Source organism: Benincasa hispida, chromosome 7 (genome assembly GCF_027475165.1).
Source record: "Benincasa hispida cultivar pf3 chromosome 7, pf3_genome.v1.1, whole genome shotgun sequence".
Classification (NCBI taxonomy): Eukaryota; Viridiplantae; Streptophyta; class Magnoliopsida; order Cucurbitales; family Cucurbitaceae; genus Benincasa; species Benincasa hispida.
The window spans coordinates 39,452,489-39,466,532 of NC_143484.1; the positions used below are offsets into that span (position 1 = coordinate 39,452,489).

Below are 14,044 nucleotides of genomic sequence, written 5' to 3' on the forward strand. Positions count from 1 at the left end.
TTCAAAGAAACACATGGCATCTCGTACCACCCTCAGACTCATACAATGTTCTAGGTAACAAATGGATCTGCCAGTTAAAGAAAAACCCTAATGGCTCAATTGACAGATACAAAGCACGTTTGGTAGCAAAGGGGTTTTATCAACATCAAGGGATAGATTTCTTTGAAACGTTTAGTCCTATAGTTAAGGCCTCCACTATCAGAGTGGTGCTTAGCATTGTTGTTTCGAAAGGATGGGAGATCCGTCAACTGGATTTCAATAACGCCTTCCTCAATGAAAACCTACAAGAAGATGTATATATGAAGCAACCTACTGGTTATGTTAGCACTGAACATCCTGAGTATGTGTGCAAGTTAAACAAAGCAATCTATGGCTTAAAACAAGCCCCTCGGGCCTGGAGCAACACACTAGGCAATGCCTTAGTCAGCTGAGGATTCAAAGTATCAAAGGCTGACAATTCTTTGCTCATATTTCACACTCGTGCGGCTGTTATATTTCTGCTGGTTTATATAGATGATCTGATAATAAAAGGTAGTAATTCTCGACTAATATCCCAGCTCATCAACCTATTTGACAGCAGGTTTTCTTTGAAGGAACTAGGCCGCCTCACCTATTTCTTAGGCAGCCAAGTCCACTATCTCAAGTCAGGCTTCATCCTAAATCAAGCAAAGTATGTTGAAGAACTACTCCACAAACTTAGTCTCACTGATCTTAAACCGGCAGTCTCTCCTTACACAGTAGGTAAACATCTTTCAATAACTGATGGACAACCACTATCTGATCCCTACTTGTTTAGAAGCACCATCGGAGCCCTTCAATATCTAACACATACGAGACCGGATATAGCATACATAGTTAATCACTTGAGTCAATTCTTGAAGGCTCCTATGGATGTTCATTGGTAAGCAACTAAGCGGGTACTCCGATACATCAGTGCCAGCAGACATCATGGCCTTCTTTTTCAACCTAGCACTGATTTACAACTTACAGCATTTTTGGATGCTGATTGGGCTTCTAACATTGATGACAGAAAATCTATTGCAACATATTGTGTGTATGTCGGCAACAATCTAGTTTCTTGGTCCTCTAAGAAGCAAACTGCAGTTGCAAGATCCAGCACAGAATCTGAATATCGGGCCCTTGCTCATGCCACAGTGGAAATCATCTGGCTTAAACAACTGATGAGTGAACTACAAATTCAAACAACCTACAAACCTATTCTATGGTGTGATAACATAAATGTTGGAACTCTAGCTTCAAACCCAGTGTTTCATGCTCGAACAAAACACATTGAGCTTGATGTACACTTTTTTCGTGACCAAGTCATCAATGGAAAACTTGAAGTACAGTACATTCCATCGTCGGATCAGTTTGCTGATTGCCTGACAAAGTCATTGACACAATCTCAATTCCATCTCCTTTGAAACAAACTCGGTGTCATTGACCTCCCCACGAGTTTGAAGGGGGATGTTAGAATAAAAAAAACTAGCAAGGACCAATCAGAAAAAAGAAGCCAACCACCTAAGCAAAGCAGTACCAAGTCAGAAAATCCAATTGGATTAGATATATAAAAAGAAAGAAATAAGGAAACAACCAATCAATTCTGTTTTTAAAAAAATTGTACCAACCTGTATTATATGGACATCTGTCCACTATTAGTAAGGAAAATTTATTCCCAATCTTTTCCTTTTCCATTGCCTAAAACCCTAAGGGTAAGGCATGTATAAGAATGCCACAAGAGGCCATTGTACAATGGAGAAAATACATAGAAAAGGAAGGAAAACATTAAAAACTCCAGCCTCCCCTATTTTCTCTTAATTCCAACTAGGACCTATTACCTAAACAATTAATGATTGCGAGCAAAGAGAATATTTATTTATTTATTAATATTAGTGATAGTACACACAAACTTATTTCAAAATCCGCCGCCACCTTAACTAGATGACAACATACAAACAAAAATGAACGAGTGAAGGAAGCAAAAGGAATTACTTCTCTCCCACACTTTCATTTTTTTTTTTTTCCATTTTAACCCCTTTTTTAATTTCAAAGTCTAATCTAAACTAAGAGTCGTGATTGTTATGGGGCTTCTCACAGTATGTACACCATTGGTCCACACCAAAGAAGCAGAAACTACAGACTGGCTTACTGATCCTCGAATTGTCAATGTGAAAGATTTCTTATCTCCGATGCCATTAAATGATAGAACATTAGGATTCACTGTGATAGCAAGGCCTTGTGGTGCAGAAATCATAGCTCTATATGTCCATGCTTGAGATACCACACTTGTGAGAGTTCTTGTGAAGTATTGACTGAAGGTCTGCGAACGAGATACTGAAAGTCCAAAAGAAGGATAGTTTAAATCCCATACTCTACCAATATTTCTAGAAGTACAAGCACCGTAGTCTCCGGTGATACGTCGAACCATGTTGGTGCTGTAGCCTTGACCACATAAGAATTTCACATAATCGCTTTCATTTGCATCATAAACCAACCCAGGTCTTACTGCTTTTAGTGGGTTCACATGGCCTGAGCCATATGCAAACTCCCCTTGTGGATGGAACCTAGCATTCATGGGCGAAGCCGTACAAAGTGAATGGAAAATAGTTATAAAAATCGTTGTATAAATTAAATAATCTATTTATATTGCATTTTCTACCTAAGTGGATTTTAATAGAATATTCTTGAGCTACAAACTTAAATAACGTAGATTAAGAAGTTAATAGTTATTAGATAAAGTATCCATCATATCCTATCTATCTTATAAAAAGATGGTGGGATCTCCTCATCATGTTCTCTAAAGATAATGCATCTTTAAGCTACTTTCCTTAAGTCGAATATATATATATAGGATAGTTGCAAATATAACAATCAGACTCAAAGTATTAGTAGATATGACATGATATGAAAAAATTATAAATATGAAAAAATTTAGATAGTCTATCAATGATAGACCATATTGTTGGTAGGAGTCTATCAGTGATAGACTATATCTCTGGTAAGAGTCTATCGCAGATAGACTTTACTACACATAACATTTTATCTAATTTAGTATCAAAACCATGAAGGCCAAACAAACATTCATTTGAAAGAAAATCAAGATTAGATTAAAGAATGGTGAATCTAATGAATGTGATGATTACCAGTTGTCATGAGTGCAGACTTGATGGCAGCAGGAGACCATGTAGGATTGAATGTTTTAACATAGACTGCAATTCCAGTGATATGTGGGCAGGCCATTGACGTCCCTGAGATTATATTAAAAAGTGTATTTCTAAGAATTCCACCCACTGGGGCAACTGGAGGCCATGCTGCTAGAATTTCAACTCCTGGACCACTCAAATCTGGCTGCAATTTGTTCGATTAAGTTCATGAAACTAGTTAATTAATCATCTTACTCACACCTTAAGAATATCGAAAAACAAAGTTTAAATAAATTTAACCTTAATAAGGTCTATAGTTGCGGCATTAGGTCCCCTAGATGAGAAGGAAACTACAACAGGAGCAGATGTATTGCGGATTGTGGTACTCTTGAAAATGGTTGCAGTAGGAGAGCTATTCATCAAAAGTTGATTTTTTTTAGAAAAAAGGATCAAACCCGATCAATATTGATAAATAATCCGATATATATGCTATTAGATAAAATGAGGTTCCATCTAATCAAAATTAATTGAGATGTTTTTTCACTTTTACAATAAAGGATTCTCGACATGGTTTTTTTTTTTTTCTGGGTTCACCGTTAATTAGATGAATGTCGTTCCATCTCATAACCAATTGGAATGAGAAGAACTAGCACCTCATCTATCTTGTTGGATCCCTTAATTTTTCTAATGCCGAATCCTTAACACGTTATGGTGCCTTTTTTTAGTTCATCATTTTTGGATTAGACACTAATTTTTATCTTCGTCAATGACAATTATGAGAAAAAATCTTATGTTATGTATTATGGTATCAAAGCACCATCATGTAGCCGCATGTTATGATCTCACATTGAAAAACTTTAGGGACCTTGTAAACTTTCTAAGATACATGAGTTACTCTTCTTATTTCCAATCGATTTTGAGATGGAACCATATGTAATCTAAGAGAAACCAATTAACTATGAGAATAGTAACTTATGGATCGTACCGAGTTGAATAAATATAATGAAAAATGTCAGTGACATCATTTGGGTCAAGAGTGGAAGAAGGGAAGGGATAGGATGATGCATCATCTCTCGTATATGCTAGCATGAGGACACCCGCTGCGCCATTCAAGTACTTGAAGAATTCATCAGGACCAAAAACCGCTTCACAAAGAACGATATTTCCCTTCACCAAGTAGGGATTCACCGAGTTGTTCAAGCAGTATCTGTTTCAAATTTTTAGATATGTTATAATTTATCACTTTTTCGAACCTTACAACTTCAACATAAATAATTAAGAGAGTACAACAATGTCCAGTTTCGTTTTTTGACCTCGTTTGATTATATAATAGGTCTCGTATGATATTCATTTTATTTTTTCTCTTTAGTATCAATATTATAAACACACTACTCCAACATATAGGTTTAGTTGCTATGTGATATCTACTTTTCGGAATGTTTTCAAAATCTGTCCCAATTTTTTAATAATAAAAAAAAATATAATTTTTTGAAAATCTTGTAATTATTTTTTAGAATTTAATTAAGAAGTCATTTGTTTTCAAGATGAAATCTACTGTTAATGATGAGAAAATAAGTATATTATTTTTTAAAAAAATCAAATGATTATCCAACGAAATCTTAATTTTTAGTTTTTTAATTGAAAATCACATTCCTTTCCTAAAGTTTTGGTTTAGATTTGAAAACATTTTTAAAAGGAAATAAGAAAAAGAAAGAAAGAAATTGGTGGAATTTTTTTTCTTTCTTGGTAAAAGGGTATACTTAGTGGGAAAAAATATTAATATGATTGGTTTTTTTAAAAACAAAAATATATATACACACATACACACATACATACATATACATATATAGTGTTTATGCAGTTATTATTAGTGGACTTAATTTGAATCTTTATTCATTTGTTATACTATATTATTTTTCTAGTACATTATAATCAACTTGTAATGATTCACTTCGTCTTGTTGATAATCATTCTAAGTGAATCTTGATAAACTATTGATGATACACCAGTTTTAAGCTTGAAATTGAATTTTGATTAGTGTTGGATATACCATATTGATATACTTGAACAATATATCTTTAAAAAGCATTGGTATACTAATGATAACTAATGTTTCACTTGATATGAAGTTTTGAGTTAATGTTGATATAATAATAATGCACCAAGGTTATAGCTAAAATTTTATTTTGGAATATTGATATATCTTTGATACACTAATGTTATACTTGAAACTAGTCTTGAATCTTGAATGAGTATTGATAAAAATGTTGATAGATTAAATGATACTTTAAATGAATTTTGAGGGAACCTATATAATACTGATGTACTAACATATTACTAATATGGTTGAAATTGAATTTTGAATGAATACTAATATATTAGTCATTTTGAATAAGTTTTGATATACTATTGATACACGAATACTATACTTGAAATAGATTTAGATCATACCAAATAATTAGTGCTGCATTTTTTTTTTAACAAATTATGATATACTACTGCTATGCTAATGATATCACTTGAAAACCATTTTCAATTATTACTGATATACAATTGAAATATTAATGTTATACATTAATTATCATTATGAATGATATACTTCATATTTAGTATATCAACAATAACAATGGTTTTTTTTTTTTTTTTTAATCTCTAAATCAAGTATATCAATCAACTAATGAAATATGAAATATTTTTTACACAATTGATATATCAAATAAAATGTAGCTTATATGTCACTAGAATTATATCCAAATTTCGAAAATAGAATCAATTAACTAATATATTTTATATTTGATATATCAATTGATGTATTTAAGATATACCGTCAAAATCAATTTTGAAAATAGAACACAACTACGTCAAAACTTAAATAAAACCATCAAAATTGAACTTATCGAATGAAAATAACTCTATATCAATACATAATATAAAATAAAAATAATATTTACCATAAACAAACGTCAACCGTAACATAATTAAAGTTATGATATATTAATTATATAAATGATATTCTTTAAATAAAGTATACCAACTTATTGATATACCAGATATAAAGTATACAATTGATTGATATACCAACATATGAACCTATTGATATACAAATGTGGGTAAGATGGAAATAATAAAAAAAAAAAAAAAAAAATTGAAAATCAGGTTTTAATTTTTTTCCCCTTATTTACAATTTTAGAAAACCATTACTAAACTTACAAACACTTTTATTTTTTTTTTTTTTTTTTTTTTTTTTTGCTGATGCAATTTCCACACATATATGATTTTTAAATAACAAATTAAATTACCTTGAGGTGGAGCTATCGAAACCTATATTGGGTATATCACGCCCAAGAACGAGGGGATATTGACGATTCATATCAAATGTGTTAATTGAAACTCCCTGCGAACGTTCATTAAAATATTATAAATTATTAGATTTTAATAACCCTTAATTAAGAAAATTTATATATATAAATATAATAATCAAATAATTAGTATTCAATAGTTGATCAATCACAATTCAAGCTAACTCAAACTTTAATCTACTAAGTTGGGTCAGCTCATGCCCAAACAATGTTTCTAACCCACTGAGGTTAGGAGAAATTATACGATACAACAGATTGTAGCAAATTCATTGAATTAGCATTTAAGACTATGAAAATGTATGGGGAAAAGAGAATTAATAATATGATCACCTGAAAGCTTTGTCTGTTACCAATTTGCACTTGTGTGACAAACTTTCTATCTATGGTTCTTGCAGCAACAGACAGTAGCCATGGAGACAAGCTTGTGGTGGTGAAGAAGCTGGGACCTTCATTTCCAGCAGAATTGGATGTTAATATTCCTTTTTCTATTGCGTGGAAAGATCCAATGGCAATGGGATCATTGAAATACTATCGTGGTTTCCTCGCACCCACTGAAAGCGAAATAATATCGACTCCATCGGCAATGGCATCATCATATGCTGCAAGAATGTCGGCATCAGAGCACCCATCCTTCCAACATATCTTGTATACCGCGATGCGCGCTAAGGGAACACCTCCTCTCGCTGTGCCGAGTCCAAGACCGTACAAATTTGCCTGGCTAACTAGACCGCCAGCCGCCGTCGACGCAGTGTGCGTCCCATGGCCGTCTGTGTCTCATGGAGTATTCACATCAGCAGGGCGAAGGGGACGGCTAATGTGATATGCTCGACCTCCAATAATTTTTCTAACATAGCACCAATGATTTTGATCATCTTTAATTTGCACCGATATTGGAGGAAAGAAAAAGGAAAAAGTGGAGACAAGTTTGTCCTACTCATGATCTTGTTGTATGAAGTACGTTCATTTCATTTAAAAACACTGACACCACACCCTCCATACCTGTAAAACATATCTCAAATTATGTCTTAATTTCTTAAAAAAAAAAAAAACTAAATAAAGAAATAATTTTAAATTACTTAAAATAATTGTTAGGTGAAAAATAGTGTCATGCTCGGTTTCTATTAGAATGTACTCTGCAAACCTGATGGACTGGCCAATGGTGATTCAAAAGCAAATCTATACGGTAAAACTATTGATTTATTTGAAAACTTATAGATAGAAATGAAATTTTAATAAAATTTTAGGGACTAAAAGTGTATTTCCACTAGTTTTTAAAAAATCTTCCCAGACTAAATCTTAAAATAATAAGATGATGTTGAATAGGAATTATGTACTGACAATCTTTTCAGCGTCTTCTTCGTTCACTACAAATCCATTGAAACTTCTCTTGTAACTATAAAGTACAGATTCTGGAGCAAAAGTCCTTAGATAACAAACATACAAGATCATCAATAAACTTTCATCAGGGTACTACTTAATAATTTTTATTAAAAAAAATAATTGTATAAAATTGTAACTCTTGTGAGAAAAATATGCAGCTTCAAAGGGTGGTGTTTTTTAGGCACAAAACCATCTCTCTAGATTATTATAGAGTTTAAATCTTAGTTTAGTCAAAAGTTTCAAGTTTGTACGATTTATTTGTCCTTAAATTTACAAAATAATTTGAGTCTATTTTTATTTTTGAACTTTTAAAAGGTACATTGATATCCTTAGATGTTTAAGAAACTAGTCATTTTGATCCTAGTTATGTTACATTTCTATCGTAGATCTATTTTGTTCAATGTTCGTCTCTTAATCCGACATAAAATCATGTTTGTATAATGATTTTTTTAGGGTCGTGTTTTTAGGCATAAAACACAAAATTTAAAAAAATAAAAATAAAAATAAAAATAAAAAAATAAACTACAACAGAAAAAGCTACATGTTTGCATGAATATGAACCTGCCAACAACTTGTTCCAACATTGCCCTATGATGTAAACGAGCAGAATCAGGGTCCTCTAGCTTCTTCCCCATGTAGACAATATAAATCTGCAAAGGTTTTAATAAAATAGACAAAACAAAAAACATGTAAAACAGAAAAGCCAACATATTTCATAATTATAGTTGTCCAGAACTTTGAATGCTTTATACTTTTTTTCCATCATCGTCGGATTCGAAGCTCGAAGCGAGTATAGTACTGAAGAAAAGCTTAAAAATTAGAGAGGAAGACATAGTAATGCTTCTTGTGATCATCAGTGGAAATCAGTGCAAATCTTTGATATCTTTAGGATGTATTTTGAGAAAGTGAAGAATAAATGAAGAATAAGGGCCTTTTATAGGAAGAATTATTTAATGTTATGCTTCATAATAGTTATTGTTTGAATGAGTTTCATGCCTCTACGTCCATTCAATAATGTTTTCATTTCTTATCTTTTGTTTCTTGTATCTTATTTATCTTTCCTAAAAAACTAGAAACAAAAATGGATTTGATAACTATTTAGTATCTTACTTTTCAAAAAAGAAAAATAATAATGAAAAAAAACAAATATGTTTGCTACTTTTTTCTTGTTGCTTGTTGTTTTAATTGAAATAAAATTTATTACACTTTTTTCAGGAAAATTACAATGGTAGCGAAGAATATAAAAGTATTTTAAATATAGCAATGATTTTCTAAAACTGTAAACTTGATTCCCGATTTTTTTTATTATTATGATTTTATCTCATTTGTGTATCATAGGTATATCTGATATACTTTACATTTTGGTACATTAATTAGTTGTTATACTTTATATTTGGTATATCCATCAATTGATAAATTTTATTTAAAGAATATCATTTATACAACTAATATATCACAATTTTAATTGTATTATTGTCCACATTTTTATTCGATTATGGTAAATATTATTTTTATTTTTGTTTCGTTTTAATCTAGAGTTATTTTCATTCCATCAATTTAATTTTGGTGTTGATGGTATATACTAAATGTATTAATTCTGTCTAATGATACACAAAATATAAATTATATTGGTTAATCTATTTTATTTTTTAAAATTTTATATGATTGTAATGGTATACATGTTATATTTAATTTGTATATCAATTGTATAACAAATATTTCATATTTTGTATATTAATTAATTGATATACTTGATTAGAGAGACAAAAATGTATCAATGATATTCTTAATATATCAAATATGAAGTATATTATTTGAAATGATACTTAAAGTATAGCATTGACATTTCAATTGTATATTACTACTAATTCAAAATGAATTGTAAGTAGATAATCAGTATATCTAAAGTAGTACATAATAATGAGCTCAAAATGCAATATTAAGTATTTAGTATGTTAGTAGTTTATCAACAATCATTCATATTAAATTTTAACTGTAATATAGATATTAGTATATAAGTGGTCACTAAAATTTCATTTGATATATATTTTTAGTGTATCAATAGTATATCACTCATAATCTAAATCCATTTTCAGTATTGTATTGGTGTATTAGTAGGTATACCAATACTTATTCAAAATTCAATTTCAAGTATGTTTATTATTAGTGCATTAGCAGTTATAGTTGTTTATTCAAATTTCATTTAAATGTATGAATTAGTTTATTAGTATTGTATCAATGCGGTATAAAAACACTAGTTTCAAGTATATCATTAGTGTATTAGTAGTATATCAACATTTCTTCTAACTAAAATTCATAAATTTATCTGACACAAAATTGAAAGTTCAAGACTTAATACACGCAAAATTAAAAGTTTAAGTTTACACTTTTTAAAGTTCATAAATCAAATAAATATAAGTGTTAAAATTTAAGATTTACTTGTTATTTAATTCTAAAAATTAATTTTTTGTCCAACACATACTTTTTTCTAAATTTACTTCAGGTATTGTGGGGGAAGGGGTGCCACACCTCGTCCCAGACTACCCTCTGAGCCTAGGAAAGGACATGACTGCAGCAGTTATCAACCCTTTTGTTGACACTTACTGTCTAATAACTCTTGCGGAATAACTCTGATACCAACATATAACTCATATACAGCGGATGCCTTTTAGGCCAAAAATTTATTAATTCAAAAACACAACATATTTAGAGTAATTACAGTACTAGTTTCGCAAGTCCCAATGCCCAAAACTTTAGTCCCTATATGAACAACGATAACATGTGCACAATATTTATAGTAACCATCTATCAAACGGGTTACAATATCTTTGTCCTTTAGTGGCAGAGCGGATGCAGAGCTATCTCCTGAGGATTTGACTGCTACCTGGGGAAAAGGAAAACATTTGAAAATGGGGTGAGCTTGCTAGCCTAGTGAGTGACTTAAGAAAGATAACTGATTCTCATACAAAAGTCTCAATAAAGAGATTAAATTGAAATATAAACTTCTACAGTAACCTTGTACTACAGTATAAACATTTTCCAAGCATAAAACATATAAAGCTGTTTTTTTATCAAAAAATATTTAACACTGTTTCTTAGTTGAGAATAACCCTGCTGCAGTTAAATCCCAACACCAACTGCTAGTCAAGAGAGAATCCTTTTGCTCAATCTCTGACTTTAACTACCTACGTGCACGTGACCATACCAAGTACCATCATACCTTAGGTACTTCTGCTCAGATACCTTCTCTAAACTTGTCCTTCAGTATCAAGCTGTTCGTATACCTTCTCAAATATCCTTCGGTGTCAAGTTGGTCGATACCTTCTCAAATGTCCTTTGGTATCGTGTTTCAAGTAAACCTAGTCATAAAATGACTTTCTCTTTAAACCAGGTAAAGTATACCGCATAGAAAACATGTCTTTAAAGATACTAACGCATGATGGGTGTATTTAAACACACATAAATAGTTTGTCAATAAACTTCTTGTGATCTGAAAAGATGTAAGATCCTAACACTAAACCTAAAGTGGGAGGTTAAATAGAAAAATCCTAAGTAAAGATAGTGGGGCAAAGGGAGAAAAACATCAAAAAGGTGACTAAAAATCTAAACGCCTATGAAGGGGTTAAAACATGTTGGACGCAAGAAGGCATGGAAGATGGAAGCAAGAAAACTTGAAAAATGGCTAAGGGTTGCTACAACCAACGCAAAGGCATACATGAGCCATGCGGACAGGGCATGAAGCATGCATCGAGTGAGCATGCTAGGCGCGCAGGTTATGCATTGAAGCCAAACGCACAGGCCATACGCCAAGCACGCATCCATGCGTCAAGTGCAAGCGCACAGGCCTTGCATTAAAGCGCGCAGCCCATGCGTCGATGGTGTATGCCGAGCGCGCAGGCCATGCGTCGATGGTATATGCCGAGTGCGCAGGCCATGTGTCGATGGTGTATGTCGAGTGCGCAGCCATGCGTCGATGGTGTATGCCAAGTGCACAGCTATGCATAGATGGTGTATGCCGAGCACCCTGCCTATGCGTCAAACGGGAAAGCGGGCAAGCCATCCTATACGTTGATGCGCTATGCCAAGCGCACGCCCATGTGGCGAGACACGCCCACGCGGCCGAAAGTGCCTATGCGGCCAAGCGCGCAAGCTTCTAGGCAACACACCATGCATCGATGGTCAGCACCATGCATCCATGCTTAGTAGGTTGAGCAAGCACACCTAGCAAGTCATGCGTCGAGGGTGAGCGGGCACCCTATGCGTTGGTGATGGCCAACTCATGTGCTGGCTAAGTGGGACTTTGATGAAGGAAAGGTGAATAGATATGCGTTAAGAATAAAAGGTAAGGCTAATTAATGGAGAACTTCAAGGGAGGATGCCAATAGTATACGAGCATAAGTCTTAAACAATTTAAATAGAGAAATATGTGAAGTATTTAAGTGATTTAGGTGGCAAAAGAAGGATCACACAAAATTCTAGTAGGAGGTGGACAAAGGAGATTTCATGCAATTGAAGTCTTATCACCTCAAGCAGGAGGTGGGTGAAGGAGATTTCATGCAAAAAATGAGATTTTGGCTGGTAAGCTAAAATGAGAACAACTTAAAGCAGGCTGGGTAGGCTGAGTGTTGGCAGCTTCAAAGTGAGACAAATGGGAGTTGAGTTGTCACCATGGGGTAAGTTTGAAATGGCTATAAATAGAGGGGTTGGGCAGGAGGAATTTATTCATACCATCACTTAAATTGTGTGTTGAGAGCATACTTAGAGAGTGACGTTTGAGTTATTAGGCTGCCAAGTTAATTGGAGATCAAAAGAAACAAGGTTGCGGTAGTGAGGCATTAAATTAGCCGGACGCACAGCCAACCCACACTTTGTGCGCACGCAGCGCTGCGTCCTTCCGTCCGCGCGCGCCTCGCTCGACGCATCCCGCGCGCCAGCCCAGTGCAACTGCCTCCCTAGTACGATGCATCACGCCCAACGCACGCCCAAACATGCCAGTCCCCTGTGCGGCACAACACGCCCACCCTGCCTACTGCCCAACGCTCAGCTGCCTACCATGGTCCAAATAACCTCTAAAGAGGTTAATTTTGAGATTTTTGCTAAAATTGAGTAAGGTAAGCTGGTATTTTCATTCTATAATGATATTTTGGCTAGTTTGACATTATTTATTGATATAATAAATATTAATTGAGGAATTTCCATTGATATGGAGGAATTCTCAGGAAGGTATTCTCAAGGTGATTTTAGTGGAAAAACTTGCTAACGGTGAGTGTTTACTTAGTTTTATGCGTTGATATGTGGATAAATGCATATGTAAGTGCCAAATGCATGCTTATGATGTTATGTTGTTGCCATGATATTGTTTGTGAAATTGCTATGGAAACTGAGATTATACCCAGATTACATAAGTTAGTATGCTTAATAAAAAGTGCTTGGTTGGAAAATATAGTCGGCCTCAGTGGCGGGAAATAATAGTCGGTGACGACAGACAGGAAATATAGTCAAGTACCTAAGCATGACTAGCAGGAAAAGAGTTATCGATGTGCACATTGGCGGGAGAAATGAGTTATAGGAAAGTTTCCATAAAAAGTTGTTGTGATTGATAATGTGTCCATGATATGAGCATGCCACGTATAGCATGGAACTGGAAATTGATAATTGAATGAATGTACACATGATCCTGCATAAATTATACTGGAATTGTGATTATGTGATTGATTTCCCAAAAATATGTTTTGCAAAGTGATTATTATTCTAAAAGAACCACTCACTCTTCCAAATGTTTTCTTATACCCTTCCCCCCCCCCCCTCCCCCAAGTAGCAAAGCGGAGCGTTCAGGAAGGAGTCTACTAAGCACCAACACACCAGGATTTGGTAAATTCTCAGGGCACGACTCGGATCATGTAATAAAGAATATAGGAAATTAACTATGTGTATGAAAGTTAGATAGAGTATTGTAAACATGTTGAAATCTTTAATAGATAAGGGGGAAACATTAAATGAAATATTGTCTTAGAATACTACAGTGTACCCTCACGCTCCCTTCCGGGTCTTGGGGGCTAAGGCTAGGGAGGGGGTGTGACAAAAGAAGTCTTGGCCCTATTTATAGGCGTCCAAAAACTCTCCAAGGTCGACACCTTCTACTTGGCCGCATGTCCAAGTGTC

General features: G+C 33.6%; 1 pseudogene across 1 annotated transcript; it reads right to left on the bottom strand.

Moving 5' to 3' along the window:
* Nucleotides 1-1,987: 1,987 nt before the first annotated feature.
* Nucleotides 1,988-8,715, bottom strand: LOC120079182 (cucumisin-like; annotated as a pseudogene). Its single transcript, XR_016530802.1, has 9 exons — nucleotides 8,635-8,715; nucleotides 8,444-8,532; nucleotides 7,837-7,925; nucleotides 6,833-7,501; nucleotides 6,443-6,537; nucleotides 4,129-4,350; nucleotides 3,444-3,555; nucleotides 3,149-3,348; nucleotides 1,988-2,588 (listed from the first exon to the last, which is right to left on the bottom strand). The product of XR_016530802.1 is annotated as a cucumisin-like (transcript).
* Between the last annotated feature and the right edge of the window lie 5,329 nt (nucleotides 8,716-14,044).